Raw genomic sequence first — 7,999 nt, 5'->3', positions numbered from 1 at the left:
GGAGAGGATGAATTTATCTTAAGAACACAGTGTTAAACACTGGACTTGATCAGAATTTTGTTCAATAAATACATAAGGTTAGTAATTAATTTACACTTTTTTTTTTTTTTTGTTTTTGTAACAAAATAAAAATCTATTATTATTTATTTATTTTATATTCTGGTTTGATTTTTGTAATCAAACAATCCCTCGTTTTCTTTATTTCTTCTGTTTGTTGTTAAGTACACAAACATAATTTATTCGTAATACAGTGAAGATTGTCCAACAATCTTAAGACAGACTCATTTTTGGTGTCTTCATTGTATTTATTTTCTGTGCTTTTTACAAAATGATATTCTGGTTGGAAAATACAAATAGTAGTTATATACTGTTTGACAAATAGTAGTAATATATTGTTTATTTTCTTTGACAACTAGCAGTAATATACTGGTGTCATTAACAATTTCAGAATATTAATTTGTATAGCAGTGTTACGGAAAATTATTTTGTAGTACTTTATTTTCTTGGTTTTAGTAACTAGAAAAATAAAATTATTTTGTGTTATAATTTATTTTCTAGTGTGAGTAACTAGAAAATTAATTTGTGTGTTGGTTTTTCTAATTTTTGTAATTAGATTTTATGGCTGCTGAAAGTAGTACTCCAAATCCGACCGTTACAACGACTCCGGTCCCTACCCAGAACCATGTTCAAGTTCCAATAAATCATGGAGAAAAACGGGAAAAATTTAACGGTACTGAATTTAAGAGATGGTAGCAAAAAATGCTGTTCTATCTTACAACTCTAAATCTGGCCTGATTTCTCCGTGAAGAGGCTCCAACACTTAGAAAAGATGAAAGTGATTGGCAAGTTGTTGCCGCTGTAGATGCTTGGAAACATTTTGATTTTCTGTGCAGAAACTACATCCTCAATGGCCTTGACAACATGCTATATAATGTTTACAGCTCTATAAAAACAACAAAAGAATTGTGGGATTCTTTGGAGAAAAAATACAAGACAGAGGATGTCAGCACAAAGAAATTCGTTGTCGGTAAATTTCTGGACTTTGTTATGGTAGACTCCCAGACGGTAATTTCTCAAGTTCAAAGTCTACAATTAATTTTGCATGATATTCATTCTGAAAAAATGTCTCTTAGCGAATCTTTCCAAGTCGCTGATTTAGTGGAAAAGTTACCACCGGCTTGGAAAGATTTCAAAAATAATTTAAAACATAAACGCAAGGAGATAACCATGGATAAATTGATTGTACGATTAAGAATTGAGAATAATAACCGTAAGGCTAAAAAGAGGAATGGTAAAAATTCCATTGAGTCCAAGGCTAATGTGGTTGAACATGTTCCCAAACCATATAACAAAAAGAGGAAGTTTGCTGGAGATGGTCCTAAACAAGGCGACAACAATGACAACAAAAAGTTCAAAGGTAAATGCTATAATTGTGGCAAGACCGGACATCGAGCCTCTGATTGCCGCCGCCCTAGGAATGATCGCGAAAGTACAAGCAAAAAGACTACCTATCAAGCCAACGTAACAGAACTTGATTGCATCTCTGCCGGGGTAAATGACATCAATCTCTCTGCTGTGGTGTCTGAGGCTAATTTGATTGGAAATCTCAAAGAATGGTGGATTGACACTGGGGAAACTCGACACATTTGCACGGACAAGAAGATGTTCACTACTTATAATGAGGCTACAAATTGTGAGCAACTATTAATGGGAAATTCATCTACTTCTGTTGTGGTTGGACAAGGGAAAATAGTCTTGAAGATGACATCGAGGAAGGAACTAACCCTCAATAATGTACTGCATGTACCAGACATCCGAAAGAATTTAGTTTATGGTTCTTTGTTAAGTAAAAATGGTTTTAGGCTTTGTATTTGAGTCTAATAAATTTGTATTAACAAAGAGTGGTATGTATGTTGGTATGGGATACATGAGTGATGGCCTATTCAAGTCAAATGTAATGACGGTTGTATCAAAACTTGCTATTAATAAGAATAACACATCTTTTGCTTATATTCTTGAGTCGAATTTATGGCATGGTAGATTAGGACATGTAAATTTTGATGCTTTGCGTAGATTAATTGGTTTGGATTATATACCAAAGTTTGAAATTGATCCTAATCACAAATATGAGATTTGTGTAGAAGCAAAACTAACTCAGGCTCCATTTAAATCGATTGAAAGAAAAACCGATCCTCTAGAATTAATTCATACTGATGTGTGTGTGATCTTAAATTTGTTCAAACTAGATGAGGCAAGAAGTATTTCATAACATTTATCGATGATTGTACAAGATATTGTTATGTATACTTACTTAGAAGTAAAGATGAAGCCTTAGAAATGTTAAATTCTACAAAACTGAAGTTGAAAATCAACTTGGTAAAATCATTAAAATGATTAGAAGTGATCGTGGTGGTGAATATGATGCATCATTAAATGAATTTTGTGCACAACATGGCATTATTCACCAAACTACAGCACCCTATTCTCCACAGCAATATGAAATTGCTGAAAGGAAGAATAGAACCCTTAAAGAAATGATGAATACCATGTAACTAAGTTCAGGCTTACCGCAGAACTTGTGGGGGGAAGCAATATTGTCTGCTAATTATGTTCTTAACAGAATACCCCACAAGAAAACCAACAACACTCCTTATGAATTATGGAAAGAACGACCACCTTTCTACAAATATTTAAAAGTGTGAGGGTGTTTGGCGAAGGTAGAAGTTCCTGTTCCTAAAAAGACTAAGATAAGACCAAAAACTGTGGACTGTGTGTTTATTGGTTATGCTCAGAATAGTAGTGCATATTGATTTTTGACTTATAAATTAGAAATACCTGATATAAATGTGAACACTATTATAGAGTCAAAGAATGTTATGTTTTTTGAACACTATTACAGAAATTAAGTTCACATAAAAGAACTTATGATTGTACACAAAGTCAAGAGATTAATGACAATCAAACGCAAAAGACTAGTAATGGTCTCGACCAACATGATTTAACTGATGATGAACCAAGACGAAGTAAGAGAGCGAGAACAACAAAATCCTTTGGCCCATATTTTCTGACATACCTGTCAGAAAATGAACCTCAAAGCTTTAAGGAAGTAATGCCAGGTCCTGAAGCACATTTGTGGAAAGAGGATGTTAATAATGAAATTAAATCCATTATGCAAAATCATACTTGAGAATTTGTGGATCTTCCACCCGGTTCTAAACCTCTTGGATATAAATGGATATTCAAGAGAAAAATGAAAGTAGATGGTTCAATAGACAAGAATAAAGCAAGACTTGTAGTAAAAGGTTACAGACAAAATGAAGGTCTGGACTATTTTGACACATATTCTCTTGTGACAAGAATAACATCCATCCGTATGCTTATTTCCATAGCAGCGTTGTATAATTTAGAAATACATCAAATGGATGTTAAGACAGCTTTCTTAAATGGTGATTTAAATGAAGAGATCTATATGGAGCAACCCGAAGGGGTTGTAGTGCCAGGACAAGAAAAGAAAGTTTATCGGCTTGTAAAATATATTTATGAATTAAAACAAGCTCCTAAGCAATAGTATGAAAAATTTGATCATGCTATGCTTACTAATGGATTTAAGATAAACGAATGTGACAAGTGCGTCTATGTTAAAAACACTGACAAAGGTTATGTCATCGTTTGTCTTTATGTGGATGACATGCTTATCATTGGAATCAGTCAAAACATAATCAAATCAACTAAGCAAATGCTGAACAAAAGATTTGATATGAATATATGGGAGTCGCAGATGTAATATTAAGAATGAAAATTACTAAAACATTTGATGGATATGTATTATCTCAATCTCATTATATTGAGAAAATTCTTAGTAAATATATCAAGGATGATATGAATGCAGCAAGAACACTTGTAGACATCAGTTTTTATTTATCAAAAGGTAAAGGTTATTCTGTGTCTCAGTTAAAATACTCTCAAATCATTGGAAGTTTAATGTACCTAATGAATTGTACTCGTCTTGATATAACTTATACTGTCAGTAAATTGAGTAGGTACACTAGTAACCCCGAAGAAGACTAGTGGAAAGCGATCATTTGGGTTCTTAGATATCTAAGATTTACTCGTGATCATGGTTTGAATTTTACTCAATATCGAGTAGTACTCGAAGGTTATTGTGATACTAATTGGATATCAGATACTAAAGATTCAAAATCTACTAATGGATATGTCTTTACTTTGGAAGGCGCTGTTGTTTCTTGAAAATCCACGAAACAAACATGCATCACATGATCCACAATGGAATATGAGTTTATTGCTTTAGATAAAACATGAGAAGAAGTAGAATGGCTTCGTCACTTTTTAGAAGACATTCTACTGTGGCCAAAACTTGTGCCAGCTATTTGCTTTCATTGTGATAGTCAATTTGCAATAGGCAGAGAACAAAATCATATATATAATGGTAAGTCACGACATATTCGTCATCGACATAATAGCGTAAGGCAATTGCTCTCAAATGGAATAATTTCAATAGATTATATAAAATCTAAAAAGAATGTTGTGGATCCGTTAACAAAAGGTTTGACTAAGGAGCAAGTGTATAATTCATCAAAGGGGATGGGATTAAAGCCTATTACATAAAATTCATCATAATGGTAACCCAACTTAAATGACTGGAGATCCCAAGAACTAAGTTCAGGAGGACAACTAAGTTATGTGTAGCTCGCCAGAAATCACCAAGGGATTAAAATTCCCTACCCATTCATATGGTGAGAGTAATATCTGCAACATGTGTTGTATGTAGGGGTTTAAGAATAAGCTTTGCTTTTAATTATTACTTATATCTTGATTTAGGCATAAAAATCAAGACGAGTATAAATGAGATACTCACAATAAGAATCATCTATATAAGTGTTGAACTGGGGTCGGTTCTATGAGAATGAAGAGGCTAAATTCTCTAGAAGCACTCATAAACAACCAAGAGCGTTCAAGGCCAAAATGAACACAATCGTGAAAACCACGATGTGTCAGAAGATATTTTGTGTGAAATCTATGGCCTTGGCTTACACAAACAGCTGAACAATTCAAGGCATCGCGTCCATTGGTTAGCTAGTAAATCCGATAGGTTATCACTAGGGAAGGTTCAAGGCTGAAGGCTACCTATCCTGATGCAAGATATTTTTGATTTATACTCTTTCAACAAATTCTGCATATTGTTGCATCTCCATTGTCATCAAATTCCATTCATGTGGGGGATTGTTAGAAATGAGTTTTGGAAGTTTTGAAAAAACAGATTTTTCCTCAACTTTAGTCTATTTTTTAGGTGGGACCCATGCACCAAATTTGGCAGGTTTAAGTGGTAACGCATTCTATCTCACATTGTGATTCAAGTAGTATATTTGGTTGTTCAAAACCATTATTGAGTGAATGTGAAATTGAAGCCAAAGTGAGCTCTATGGAAATGGTGTTTTTGGTGGAAATTCCTTAAGATTTGGTTTAAGGCTTGTCTCACATTGATTTGGTGGGCAAACTTTTGTGGGTTTATAAAGCTTGGGTTTGTAACTTGGGGAGGGCCCTAAGGGGTATCCAAGTTTTTTGGAAGTATGAGATTATGGGCAAAGTGGGCTAGACCTATTAGACCCAAAAATAAACACACGTGCGTGCCGCCGTCGTCTGTTCGGTCGGTCGGGCGGGCTGGGCATGAGCGCGGGTGTATGGTGTGAGGTTGGGTTGGGCTTGTCCGGCCCAATACTAATTATTTTTTGGAATTTGAATTTTGAAAATTAATTTCAAAATTGGCTCCGATTTTTTCCCCACCCGAACAGATGAATATCTATTTGAATTTAAACCAAATAGATTCATATCTGTTTGAAATTTAAACCCAACAGGCTCCTTACTTGTTTATTCAAACTGAACAGATTTAACACCTATTCAAATAGGTTTGCACCTGTTTAATTCAAACTAAACAACCACATTTTCTCCTATAAATAGACAAACCTTCTATTGATTTTTTTCATTCAGAAAATTCGTTCTTCTTTCTGTAATTACTCTCTGTATTTTGCTGTATTTAATTTTCCTGTGAGAAAGAGTGTATACACAAAGTGTGTCCGTTGTGCGAATAATTTGTAGTGCTACAATTATTAGTAATTGATTATTTTATTCTGAGAGATAGGCATCCATAATCTGAAAGCACCGTGGAAAAGACGAATCTATCTTAAGGACACAGTGTTAAACACTGGACTTGATCATAATTTTGTTAAATAAATACATAAGTTTAGTAATTAATTTACTTTCTGTTTTATTTTTTTTTTTGTTTCAGATTTTTATTTTGTTATAAAAACAAAATCAAAATCTGTTATTATTTATTTATTTTATATTCTGGTTTGATTTTTTTAATCAAACAATCTCTCTCGTTTTCTTTATTTCTTCTATTTGTTGTTAAGGCCCCGTTTGGTAGAGCTGTGGAAAAGTGATTATAACTTATAACTTAACAGCTTATAGCTTATAACTGTGAACATAAGCTGATTTTTGATTTATAAATTAAGCTTCTCCTCCTCCACTCAAAGAATAAGTTGATTTTTGACTTACAAAAAGCTATAAGCTGTATTGTTAAGTTGAACCAAACACATCAAAATAGCTTAAATTAAGCTAAAAGCTGAAATAAGCTGGAAATAAGCTCTACCAAACAGGGCCTAAGTACACAAACATAATTTATTCGTAATATAGTGAAGATTGTCCAACACATGTATAGTTACAGATCACTATAGTTGAAAACCACTATAGTGATCTTTACAAATTCTAATTGAGAAAAAAAAACATGTTAGGGTTTATATTGTTACTTGTGTTTATAATATATATTTAATATGATCCAACAATCTAAATTATTTTAACACTATCCAATGACTATTAATTTGCATGTATATTTAATATTTTTATATATTTATGTCTATATCATTTGGGTTTCAAGTTGCTTAGGTTGTTTGGTCTCTTGGCCCAAATCCATTTAAATTTAATTTGGATTTTTGAATTTTGCTCAAATCCATACCAAAGTCAAAAATATTTTGCCCAAATCCTAAAACAATTCAGGTAGGGCTCGGGTTGCTTAAGTTGAGCCCGCCCAAATTGTACTTGTAATTTTACTCACAAAGATTTATGAATATGACTTACTTTGTTTTGTCATAAAATATTTTAGTATAAAATAATTTGACAGAAAAAAATTATTTTGATTTTTTAATGTTTGGCTACCACTTTAAGTATTTTTTATAACAAAAATCTAAATGAATAATCAATTACATAATAAAATGGAAAAATTATGCAAATGGTTCCTATAGTTTATATGATGTGTCAATGTAGTCTATGTTGTTTTAATTTTCTTGATTTTGGCCTTTAATTTAACGAATTGTATCATATTGGTCCAATAAATAATGACTGTTAGGTTTTGTGGATATAACTCAAATGATATGCCAATTTAGTTTATGTAGTTTACATAATGTGTTAATTTGATTTTTGTAGATAAAATTTTTAACTACTCTTTTATATAATAGTAAAATTACTTAAATTATTAATTAAAATATATTTATGACATCATTAAAAATTATTAATTGACTTAATAATTTAGGATAAATTACAAACACACCCCCTGAGATTTATTTAAATTATAAATTACCCCATATTGTCTTAGAAATTACATTATGCCCTCTAAGGTTTCTAATTTCATAAAAAATAGGTCTTTTTATTAGTAAATCATCAAGTTAATTAACAGTTTTTAATAATGTTAAAATTTTATTTCAATTAATAATTCAGATAATTTTATTGTTGTATAGGTGAACAGTTAGAAATTTTATCTTTTTAATTAATTCTGTTAAATAAAAAATTATGACAGGAAAATATTTATAATTTTCCAAATCACAAGGGGCAATTCATATTTTAAACAAATCTCAGGTGGTGTATTTGTAATTTACCTAATAATTCATTAATAAAATCAATTATTTGTTATACGATTAAAAATTTAAAG

This window comes from Camellia sinensis, chromosome 2, assembly GCF_055761805.1.
Source record: "Camellia sinensis isolate YWXY chromosome 2, ASM5576180v1, whole genome shotgun sequence".
Taxonomy (NCBI): domain Eukaryota; kingdom Viridiplantae; phylum Streptophyta; class Magnoliopsida; order Ericales; family Theaceae; genus Camellia; species Camellia sinensis.
The sequence above is the reverse complement of the archived record's forward strand: the minus strand, read 5'-3'. Positions refer to the sequence as shown.